This window comes from Aphelocoma coerulescens, chromosome 2 (assembly GCF_041296385.1).
Source record: "Aphelocoma coerulescens isolate FSJ_1873_10779 chromosome 2, UR_Acoe_1.0, whole genome shotgun sequence".
NCBI lineage: Eukaryota > Metazoa > Chordata > Aves > Passeriformes > Corvidae > Aphelocoma > Aphelocoma coerulescens.
The window spans coordinates 120,944,982-120,957,461 of record NC_091015.1 but is presented as its reverse complement, the minus strand read 5'-3'; positions in this window follow the sequence as shown (position 1 = coordinate 120,957,461).

Sequence of the window (12,480 nt, the reverse complement as noted above, 5' to 3'; positions counted from 1 at the left end):
CTTGGAAAAATCTGTGCCATGGAATTTTAGTAATGTCAGAGGTAAAGGTTCAGTAACCATGAATTAGATTTTAAGAAATCATCAGATTAGTGTAAAAATTATAGGAATGTTTTCAAAGAAATGCTCTTTTTTGTTTTCATAATTGTCCCTTTTTTCCCTTTATAACAGCATTGAGCTATTTGCTCTGCACAACTGACATTCAAAGCACTGTGCAAATTGCAAGGAGGAAACTCCCACCAGAAAATTATGCACCTTTTTGTAAAAATATTTCAGCCACAAGATAACCTGTGTTTTCATTTCTAAAGCACACTTAGTCTTGGTCTTAAAATGGTAGTCTTGTGCCTGTTAATTTCTGTTCAGACAGGACTTTGTGGCTGGGAACTTTTAATTTCTCTCCTCAGCCATGTTTTTACTGTTACAATAAATCTTTTGATCAGAAGCTAGACTACTGGAGCTGGATGAGAGTGTATGCATATTCAGTAAAAGCCTTTGCCCAGTTGATTTAATCTTCCCTTTAATCCCCATGATGATCTGCAGTAATGGATAAAAATTAGGAGCAGGAGAAAGAAGGGAAAAAAACAAACCAACCCTCAGGAAGCAATTTTGATTGCTGTGAGGAAGCACTGGGGGCTCTTGGCCCCAGGGAGCTCTCCCCAGTTCACTAGAGGCTTTCAGATACCATGGTGATGGGGGACTTTATGAATAACTAGGTAGATAAATAGTAAGTGCTTTTGATCTCTGCTAGCCTGTATTTCATTCTGTCAGCTGGAGAAGAGGCTATTCAAATCTGTCGGCTGTAGGAGGTCAGCCAGGAGAGAGAAAATGTCTTCATTACAGCCTTCTGTTCAGCCAGGCCTCCCAGCTGACCTCGGTGCTCAGGCTTGTCAGTCAGATGAGGCAAATTTTCCAACCGAGGGAAGATGTCGCTGCGCCAGACTTTTATCCCTGGTGTACGAGCTCAGAGGCAGCAGCATAAGGCCAAGGAAGAGTTAGCTTGTATTTTGACATCTCCCCCAAAATTGCCATGGGATCCATGGGAACCTTTTCCTGGTGGGGTGCACGTAGAGAACCTGAACTCGTTTTGCTCAGCACTTTTTCAGTGCCACTGGGGTAGGAGGCTCTGAAGGCAGGCGTGAACTGAGCCACCACGGAAGACAGAGTAACTCTGTCATTAGAAATGCCTAAATATTGTTTACATTTTCTGCCCTGTATCTTCTCACTCAGTGAGTCCCCTCCCATAGATCTGATACAAATGTCAGGCAAAGGAGCTGCAGTTCTCTTTAGCTTCCGTTTCAGGCTGAAAGTGAACTTCTCATGGTTAAAGATCCCACCGATTTTTGTGGCTACACTCAGGAAGGAAGCCAGGACAGGTTATAATGATGCAGAGCCCTGTCTAATGGAGAAGGAAGATCTCAGCTATTCAGGATGGAGAAGGAGGTCATATTTTTGTAAAAGGATGCATAAAAATTGAAATAGGAATTCCAGTACCATTATTTGGTAATGGGATTTGTAAACCTCATGTTCACAGGCTGAGATAAACAATATATGCTTCCCGAATCCCTCTTGGAAGAAGAACTCCATGCAGCATAGCTAAATTACACAGTAAGTTATCATTTACAAAGAACAAAAATAGGAAAAGGAGTTGGTGAAATTAATTTATGTCTAAAGGATTTATCACTTTTTGGATTGAAGGACAGGGAAACAGAGTCTCCTCTAAAACCACACTTGTAATGGAGATGATTTTACTGTGTTAGATCATTTCCAGAAAACATTGTAAAAATGTTTCTTTTACTCAAGACAGCCAGGTTTTAATAGTATCAAAGCAAAATATAGTCTGCTATTAGCATGAAATAGCATTAGCATAAATAGAAAAGAGTAAGGACACTTGACAAAAATTCCACATAAATGGCCTGCTCATTTCACTAGACATCACTGTAGCTGAGAAACTGTGAAATTTCCATAATAATCGAGTGCAGAGAAAAACAAACAACAATTTTATTGATAGGGAAATTACATCCTGTTGCTGAATATAAAACTACAGCTCTGTTCAATGGCCTTTTAACAGCATTGAAAGTATATATTAATTTGTAAGTGTAAATGAAATGTGAACAAAATATTCAGTTCAGTCTGGCCACAGAAACCTCCTGATAGTATTTCAGGGCAGGAACCTAGGAGACATATATTTGGATTCCATATCCTAGACCCCGAGCTAGTGGCATCTGATACATTTGTGGAAAAGATTTACACAGCTGCTGTGTGGTGATATACTTGTGACAAAAAGCACCATACCAATTGGCCTGTGGGACATTACTGCCTTTGGGGGAAAACGGCTCCTTTGGGTTTTTTACTTGCTTTCTTTAAAAAGGGATCCTTCAATACTTTTAGTAATAATCCCAGATACTGCTGTTTAGAGTTACACTGCTGCAGTGCTCAGGACTACTACAGCAGATCTTTCCTGTGCAACAGGACTGTATTCCCAAGAGAAGCGAAGAGCTTCTTCTACCATCTGAGGAGCAGCAAGGAAAGCAGCTATGGAAAGCGAGTACAGCTGGGAGGGGCCATACCAGTTGTCACTACACAGACACAGAGCTGGCAGCCAGGGGATGGGGCTCTGGCTGCCCCAGTAGCCCCTGACTCCTTCAAGGCTGGGACATGCATGGTGAAGGCAGCAGAGCTGCTTAATTCCCTTAATGAGCACCTTCCCAGCTGAACTTCAGCAGCAGTCACCGTGAAGCTCGGAAGACCCACAGGGAGTCTGGGGATTGTGACACACAAGCTCTTTGGAGCCCCAGAGCTGCTGTGGTCCCAGATGCTGGGCTGCTGTGGTTCCAGCCAGGAGCCTGCTGTGGAGCCAGGCTGTGGCAGAGGGGACCCCACCACCCATCACAACAGTCCTGGCAGCAGCAGATTCCTTCCTTCTGCCTGTAAACATGCCTAGGTACTGAAGCCGTCTCTCCCCATCACCTCCTGCACCCATAAACACTGCTGCAAAGTAGGTCTGAAGAGCTACCCAGTCAGCACAAGGGTGCTTTACATCCCCTGCATGCTCTGCATGGCAGCGAGTGATTTCCCCCAGGGCAGCACAATGAAAGGAAAGGCCCTATATTGATGCCTTTAGCTGCTCTCCTGCCAGGCAGCCCCCACCAAGCCCACCCTGCATGGCTCATCCTTAAAATAGTTTTGGGGGAGAAAGGTTTGGGAGGGGTGGGAGTGATTGTGTGGCTGCACAAAGCCCGTTGAACAGTTAATGCTTTAACCTTGCGTATAATTTATACAATAAACAAAGTCACATGTTTCTCTAATAATTTAGATGTAAGCAAATGTTGATTTATTCAGGAAGGCTACTGCCAGCAGCAAAGCCTGCAGCACTGAAATTTGAATTAAACTAGGACAGAAGCAGGCTAGTCTATAATAACATTTGTATAATTTTATTTTTGCCCTTGGCTCAGTTCATTTCCTTCTACAGTAGATGCATGAAATTGGTTCTTCAGCCACCTTTAGCTGATGTTCATTGATATCAGGGGTAGGCAGAGAAGCAAGAGAATGTAACCTTTTTAGACTTTGTGTTTGCAATCATAAGGCCATGAATTCTTAGGTCATTTATGACAATAATATTCTTCTGTGCCTTTCCTTTCCACAGTACTCTCTGAACAGCTCCATGTCACCTGAAATGATGGGGCTTTTCCCTCCATTTGTTTTCCTGCATGGAGACTTCTAGAACAGAGATTGCTAAGCAGATGCAAATGTTGTGTTATTTTTATTCTTATATTCAGGCCTGAGGGCATGAAATTGGAGTTCTCTTACTCTGCTTTCAACATGAAGGAAGGGGACTGTATGATACTTCAAAAATGATGGTGAAAAAAATACACTCTAGTACAGATATCTGGAATGGATCCCTTAGCTTCTTTTCCAGCTTTGTGTTTGAGGAGGAGAAAATAAGCTGGATACGGGGGAAGGTGCAGACCAGCACAGGGCAGTGGTTTTGTTAGGGGTTTCTGGTGGCAGTGAAAGTCCTGCTCCCAAGCCTCAGAAGCACAAGAACACAAAGATAAAGTGCTTCACTTTTGTCCAAAGAACCCACAATAGGTTTCCAAGTGAAGTCAGAGGATCCCTGTCTGCAAGCGAGCTCTCGTGCTCCCATTGTGGCCATCACTGGGCACCAAGCGGGCATCGTTCCACTGCAGAGGGAAGCTCAGCGTTATCTGCCTGTGAGCCCACACCTCCTCTGCAGTGCTGGGCTGATATGCCCTGGGGACCCTGCTTGAAATACTTCTAAAGGCACTGTGTCCAGCTGTGCTGAGCCAGGAGGGACACTTAGACTGAGGGGACTTTGTGGGCAAAGGAGTGAAAGCAGAGAGGAGACTGGAGAAAGGGGAGGTGAGGGGAGGGAGACAGGAGCTAAGAACAGCACTGGCAGAAGGGTGATAGCATCTCTGTCTGGCAATGTCACAAAATCATCTTTTAACTGCAGCCAAGATGAGCAAGAATGTTGCACAAGACTGACTTATTTTTTTCCAGCCGTACACCTGGCCAGGTGCAAAAGTTCACGTGCCCATCACAAACTGAGGCAGTAATGCTCTTATGCATAACACCCATGTACACGGTGATTTCACAGCTGCGGTTTTTGATAAAGAGTAACTTCATTTTTGCAGTCCTCTTAGTTGCAAATAAAAGCTTCTTAACAGGAGTCAAAATTAAACTAAGTCCTCAGAGTCCAGGGCAGTTTCCGGGACTCATGACCTGTCCATATCCCCAGCACAGACAGACCCTGAAACCTGTCAGTGACACTTTCAAGACCATCCCCATTAAAGTTTGAGCAGAAACAGCCACCTGATAAGTTTTAGTAGAGGGCTGTGGCTGACTGCCAGGATGGGAAATGCCAGCCTCAAGCTCCTCCATCATAAAAGTAATAGACTCCCTTTCCTCACCACACAGTGACCACAAAAATGGTACCAGTCCATGCCCCTCTGAACTACCTACTGCCTCAGGAGTGCAAACACTGAAACAGGACAGTTTTCCAGTCCTAAATCTTAAGATTATGTGACCCATGGATGCCTTGAATCCTATGGCCCCACATGACTCATCTTGCATCATTACCTGGAAAGTAAGGGCCATGCCACATTCCCCTTCAAGCAGCTTTCCCTAGCTGTGGGGCATGGTGAAGGGAGCAGAATCACCTCTGTCTCACTGCCGTGTCCATTCAGTTCTGTCCATGGCAATACTCACAGACCTTTGTTCCGGCCCCCACTCCTCTTCCTCTCCCCACCTGCTGGTTACTATAAGCAAGGGAAGGGTAGGTTGGGGGTATTTCCTTTGCCAAAACATGTGGGAAGCAGCAGCAGACTGCAATACCACCAGCCACAGCCTCCCAGGCTGCTCCTTGGATGCCACAGCCTCCCAGGCTGCTCCTTGGATATCACAGCCATGTGCCCCTGACCTGGGGCAAAGTCATCGTTGAGCCCTTACTTCCCTTGTTATTAATTAAAACATTGGAAGAGATCCTCAGCTGGAGTAAATATTCACTGCTCCTGGCTCTCGCCCACTGGTTTCTGAAAGCACACAGAAGTAGTCACATTTATGCTGTTAACACTGATCTTGGCTCACACTTCTGTGGTCAAATAAATAAATATCACTGCATCCCATTTAGCTCTGTTAATGCCACTTTAAAATGGCATGTGTTTTGACATAACCACCTCTTCCCACTTTTTTTTTAAACACCATAAATGAAGCAGTAAAACTCCCAATCTATCACAGTGACATCAGATCAGTGGACTGTGACTTTTATGACATCAGAACAATTGATTATATGACTCTTTTATGTGTAGCTTGCTATGCGATGCTTGCTCTTCTCTCCATATATTACATCCCAACATCTTGGAATAATCTCAAGAGATAAAAAGGAATCACTGCAAAGCAGTGAAGTACAGTAGTTACAGAATTGCCATAAAACTGTCATAAAAACTGTAGAAACAAAAATGCCTTTAAAGATGGCAATGTTCCATTATGGGTCCCTAGCTAATGGTCTGCAGTTGCCCTATGCATACCTTATCATATATACTGCTTCTGGATATTTCTGTACCTTTCTCCCAGAAGATTATATGGCTATCAAGACATGCTGGTTTCCCTGCACACTTTAAGTCTCTTTACCCCATTATATCACCTCTAACAAGTCAAGTGATGGTTGTATCAGGCAAAATTCAGGGTTTCTTTTCAAATAACCCAAAACAGGAACGAAAAATAAGAAGAAAAAAAATCTGTCAAGGAAAGGGACCAACCTGCTTGTTGTTACAGAATTGCTGAAAGAAAACAGATATTCTGTAGTGCTTATAAAGAAAGATGGTGTTAAAATTAGAATCAAGCTACAGAATAAGCAGCTCTCTCCTGCTGAGAAGTGACACGGAAAGCTCTGCCCAGAAGAAAGACCTCCAACTGGATTTTTCACTGTAAAACCCCATCTGCCTGGGCCCAGTTAACATGCAAGGTGCTGTGCCATGTAACTATGTGTTTTCTTGTGCTCTCCAGGTTATCCACACAAAGCTGCTACCAGGAGCAATGAGCAAGCCAGTGCTCCTCTTTTTCAGATACAGATGTGGCTTTTGTTGCTCTGCGAGATGATAAGGCCCAACGGGCAAAATCTAAATGACTTTTTAAAAATTTTATGTTTTCTTTCAATCTCAAGACAATTCAATGTAAACAGAAAGGTGCTACAGTCATAAGGATGGTGTAAGTCATAGCAAAAGTTAATGCCTTGGGGTCCTGAATTATGAGCTCTGGCAAACCCCATTCCTGCTGCTGCAGATGTGTGTGTCCCCAGCTCTCCACCCAAGCTACCTGTCCCTCCTTTAAGCAGGGTCATAGAAAGTATCATGTGCCAGTGCCCTCCCTGATCCAGCTCCCTGTGCTTTCCTGGGGGACCAGGATGGATGTGCACGGTTGCTCCAGCACCCAGAGGACCCATGGAGGCAGGGACAGGCATCTGTCTCACTACCTCTGCTCCTGCAAGGGGTGACTTCTGGCAGAGGAGATGGGCCAGCGACCAGAGCAAGGGCTGCTGTCCCTTGAACAACTGCAGTTGTTGTGAGTGGGCACCCATAGCTCCTTCCCCAGGGGGTCTGCCTCACAAGAACAATACAGCAGCTTCAAGAAACACCTTGATATCTTTAAAATACTTTGGGATCCTTACACAGAAGGCACTAGAGAAAAGATGTACTTGTAGTAAAGTCTCGATAGGTAGCTGGGTGTGCCAACATCCTCTAGTCACCCAGAAATGATGCAGTGGAAGAAAAAGCAGGGCCTCCCCAGCTGCTTTTTTCCAGCCCCTCCAGCATGCACACACACACACGCCTGGGAACTCCAAACTACAGCTGGACAGGACGTTTGCTGCAGGGAGTAAACACAGACTGTTGGTCCTCCAGTCAAAATTGCCAAGCAAGGAAACTTGCAGAGAGTTCAGCTGCCTAAAAGCCAACCTCCAGGTATGGTGGCACCTCTGGGAAAACCCTGGTACTGTACTGGGAGGGGAGCTTCACCAAACAATCCCAGCCTGGCTGGGTACTCATATGAAGCAGGGACCTGGATAAATTACTCCAGGTCTTTTTTTTCTTCTTCTTCCTCGGACCCTCCCAAACAGGGATATTCTGGCAAGCTGAGAGAAAATCTGAGCTAAGGTAATGAATGATTACTACTTATCCCTCTAAAGGATCTGCACTCTCTTTTATTGGGGTGAGAGGAGAAGAGATGTGTGGCTGGGACCTTTACAAGTGCCCTTTGCAGACTCCAGGGTGATTTCAAGGGCAGCTTATGGCACAGGATATTGACAACAACAGAGCCCATCTTGAACACACACCCTTAACTCACTCTTAATTTATATGCAGACCAAGCAGCAACATTATTGTTCAGCTGGGGGCATATTTAATTGCTGAATGTACTGCAGATGTCTTGCAGGCTGTATAGATAAAGGCATTTTAAGTTGCTGACTTATAACAGCACGTCTTTCTTCTTTTAACATAAAAATTCCTACCTTCTTTGATGGATGTGGAATTTTTAAGACTGAAATGCTGTGCTAGTCCTTGAGAATATTTTAGTGAATATTAAACTCCCTGACACTGTGAGGGAGCAGCTAAACCCTGATGCCTTTTCATTGGGGAAAAAAAATTAGCTTCATTACTGTAAAAGCAGTGTTTTCCCATGACATGAAATTGAGGAAGATCCATTATTGTTTCTTAAAACCCAGCAGTGTGACTTGCCAGGCTCTAGCCAGACACTGAAGCGATGGCAGTTTAAGTGCAAGCAGCCTGCTCAGTGCTGAATAAGACATAAAAAGAGTCCAGAGCCTTGCCCCAAGGTGACTGTAACCCAAGGGCAGCTCTGCAGAGCATTGCTGGTGCCAAGGGTCCAGCACAGCTTCCCTTCACTGCAACACTGGGAGGTGCCAAGCAACTCAGGGTCAGCCCCATGAACTTAAAGCTCTTGTCTATTGCGAGTTCATATCTTATACTTAAGGACTAAATACTGCATATTGTGTCTGGGGTTTGGCATGTTTTTAAATCTCTCCCAACCTTCAAGACTAATCAGATTTACAAATGGCTGTCCCATATATTTTTTTAATGACACCTACAATGTCCTTTCTGGCTTGTGCCACACCAGGACACCTCCGTCCTAGTGACATAGGTGTCTGAAAATTTGTCAAGGAGATAGCCATAAGTTAGGCAGAAAACCGGACTCCATTAAAAAAAAAAAACCAACATAAAAGCTGGGAGGAGGCAACTTGATGTGGCATGGCTCCTGGCAATGAGGAAGCATGAGTGCATACTGAAGCTTAGAAATAGAAAGTGATGTCCTCATAAAAATATGGCTCTAGGCTGGTGTGCCACTAGAAATTCTTCTGTCAGTTTAGAATATTTAGCTCTAAGGGATCTCTACTTTCAAATGGATCTTTTGATGCAAAATAGGCTGCACAGACGGAGATAGTGTTGAAGAAGGGAGAGTTGCATTCCCTCCCAGTAATGCTTGGTAAACTGGAGATTTTTTGGTAGGCTTTTTGATCCCACACTATTGAGAGGGCAGGTGGGTTACCTTACCGGTGCGTTAGGTCTCTGGGTTCTTCGATCTGAAAACTGTTACTGATGCCAGGGCAGCTAAATAATACTGAAAGCTTCAACACTGCTGGTTATCAGGGGAACCTCTTTAGCCTAATTTGAAAGCTCAAAGCTTCAGGCAACTGATTTTTTTTCGTTACAGGCTCTTTTGTGTGATGTTCCAATGCAGTATATCCAATCAATGATGCCATATCACGCATGGTACCATCATGTGGATGTTTATTCCCCCTGTGTTTTGTATTTGACTTGTTAAACTGCAAGAAGAGTTCAGGGAACAAACGGGGGAAAAAAAAATAAAAAGCAAACTCCTCAGCTCCCCTGCTGCAGAAATGTAAAACTAGTGAATACACAAGCCTCAGAGCTCCAAGAGAAATGAAAAGAAGCGGAAAGTGAAAATATATACATATGTATACACATGAACAAAACATGAGCCATAGTCGTGGCAATCTGGGCTCCAATGTGCCAAACAAAAGGGGTTATTCCTTCAAGCAATCTATGTGTTGTAAAATTTAGGACACAGCAAGGCTGGTTTATGATCACACTGTAGATTCCACTATAAAACTATACAGTTTCTGTACAGTAAATTCCACTGGACAATTAGAGCAGGCTGCTTCTAAATAAGTGATGTTAAGGATAGCCCAGCTGGAGAGAAGGGGACAAGACTAATTATCAAGATACTCATTTGTCCTTTCTTCTGTAGTTCCTTTTACACACATGACTTAAGTTCATTTGGGGAAATGACAAGAATTGTGAGGATTCTTTCCACAAAGATTTTTTTAACACAAATAATAATGGGCCAGATCTTCAGATTAAATAAATCAGACCATTTCATTTATAGTGTGCCTGTGTAAATAATGTTAAATTGATTTTACTTCTTAGGATGCCAAAAATAAAAGTAAAAGCAGGTTCCATTATGAATGATTCATTTGAAGAGGATGCTGGTGCCTTCTGAGGTTTTGGCCCAGAAGAGCAAGAGCAGCTTAAGGAAACCATCATTTCATAACACTTTTGATTTAATTTCTTGTGAGCTACTTCACTTTGGAACAAAGACTGCAGCTCAGCTCCAACCAGTGCTTACATTAACTGCATTTTTTATTGTCTTTACAAGATTTTACTTCCAATCTGGTTTCTTTTGCCCCTCTGTTCTGAAGCGAGCCACAAACCTGCACTTCTGGTGCTACAGTCCCTGGTCAGTGAGATAACTACGAGACAGTAATTTTCTCCTTGTCTTTTCACATAGTCTCAATTAAGAACTAATATTTGTATCTTAATATCAGCAAGAGTGGGGCAAGCAGGCAATCAAAAATGTCAGGCATCCAACAGAGACACACTGAGCTGTTTTCTTAGACCGGGAGAAGAATCCCTTCTTTTTTTGGCTTGATGGTGCTTAGTGACAGCTGATGATGGTGATAACCTTGTGCTGTCATTGACACAAGCCAGGCACGAGGCTGTTCTATCCTGCAGGGCTGCATCCTGCATTTGCCATTACCCTGAAGCACTTACCAGGTAGCTGGATCTTACTTTTTTTTTACATTCTAAAATATAAAATCATCTTACCACTATTTATACATTTCTATGAAAGCAAAGTGTCTGTGGACACATATTTGCCTTGAGTTCAACCAGCACTGCTGTCCCTTTCCTGCATTAGCTCCCTGCCACATGAATCTTCGTGGTAAGTCCACAATGATTTTGTTGATCCCTGGAAGATGTCATCACTGCAGTTGTGACAGTGAGGGATGAAGCAACACTTACACATTCACACTGGGCCTATTAATCTCATTTACAAGCGAGGTGTTATCCAAAATTAAAGGTATTGTCAACTTAGTAAACAAATCACTGCTGGAGTCAGCTGGGTGTAATCAGATGAGACCTCTTTTCTCCGTTAAAGGCTTCGCTGTCAGAATAACAAATCAAATGGCAATTGATCAAATTCATGAAGAAGAGCGAAATTTTCCTTCTTGCACCTACCTGTCTTACTCTGTATCCACACAGTTCAAATCTGTTCGTCCACCTTTCAGATATTTTCAGTTAATGTCATTTGTAAGCAGGAGTTAAGACGGTAAACCCAAGGAGGCAATGACTGCCACTCAGGATACTCAGTTAAATAGTGAAAGAACAGCACTCTCCAGATAGGAAGCACAGCAGAAAAGCAAAGAAATGCATGATTAGGAAGCAAGGTGAGCTAACTAAGCTCTCAACCCAGTGAGGCAGAAACAATGGAAAGGCCCGCCCATGTCTGCAGGGGAACTGCAGTCCCCAGGAGTCCTGGAAATTGTGCCAGCACCTGCCAAAATATGCCTGGGGGGGCACAACATCACCTATCTTTTGGAGTCCTCTCAAATCTGAAATGAAGCCCAGCAAACCAAAACTAAATACAACTGTAGGGTTTAGGCATTTACCCTGTGAATGCACAGGGTATAACTAGGCATTAAGAAACTGAAAAAAACCCCAAAACAAACTCCCAAAAAATCAAACCAACAACAACAACAAAAAACCCAAACATGTAGGGACTGTATTTATTTAAACATCATCGCTAAAAGAAGTATGAATCCAGGTGTGTTACAAACATTATGCTCAAATGAAGTAGCAAGTGACATTAGAAGGAATGCTTTCCATACAGGCAAAGGCAATCTGGTACAGAATTACCTGCAGAATTCAGCACAGCAAGGACAGCAACTATTTTACCTACTACCAGCTTATTTTGTATGACTGGTTGGGAGCAGCATTCTTCTGAAATATCATGACCCAGACATTCTGGAAGCACCAGCATCCCCACAAGCAAGGGTTTTCCCTTTTGCTGCTGTTATTTTCACTTCGTGCTGGGGCAACGAAACATGTGTTTCTGTCAAGTCTTACGGTAGTAAGTATGCTCAAATGAATGTCCATCCTAACAATAATGTCAAAAATAACTCATTTTTCCAAACTGCAAATTTTAGTTGCCACATTAATCAGTGTAATAATCAGTGTGATATGGAGGGTTTAGGCCGCAGTTAATCTGAGCATTTAAACATGTGCTAAGTATCATTGCACTTGTGCAAAGAGTGCAAGAGAATAAGCAGGCTGAAGGGCAAAATAAAACTATTAAATTAGTGAATGAACTTGTTGCTATTATAGAATCATCAAATAGAATCATTCTGATTGGAAAAGACCTTCAAGATCATTGAGCCCAACAAATAATTAAACCCTAAGTACCTCATCTACATGACTCTTAAATACCTCCAGGGATGGTGACTCAACTGCTTCCCTGGAAAACCTGTTCCAATGCTTGGCAACCCTTTTGGTGAAGAAATTTTTCCTAATATCCAATCTAAACCTCCCCTGGTACAACTTGAGATAAGGTCTCCCTTGAATGTCCTTTTCTCCAGACACCCCAGTTCCCTCA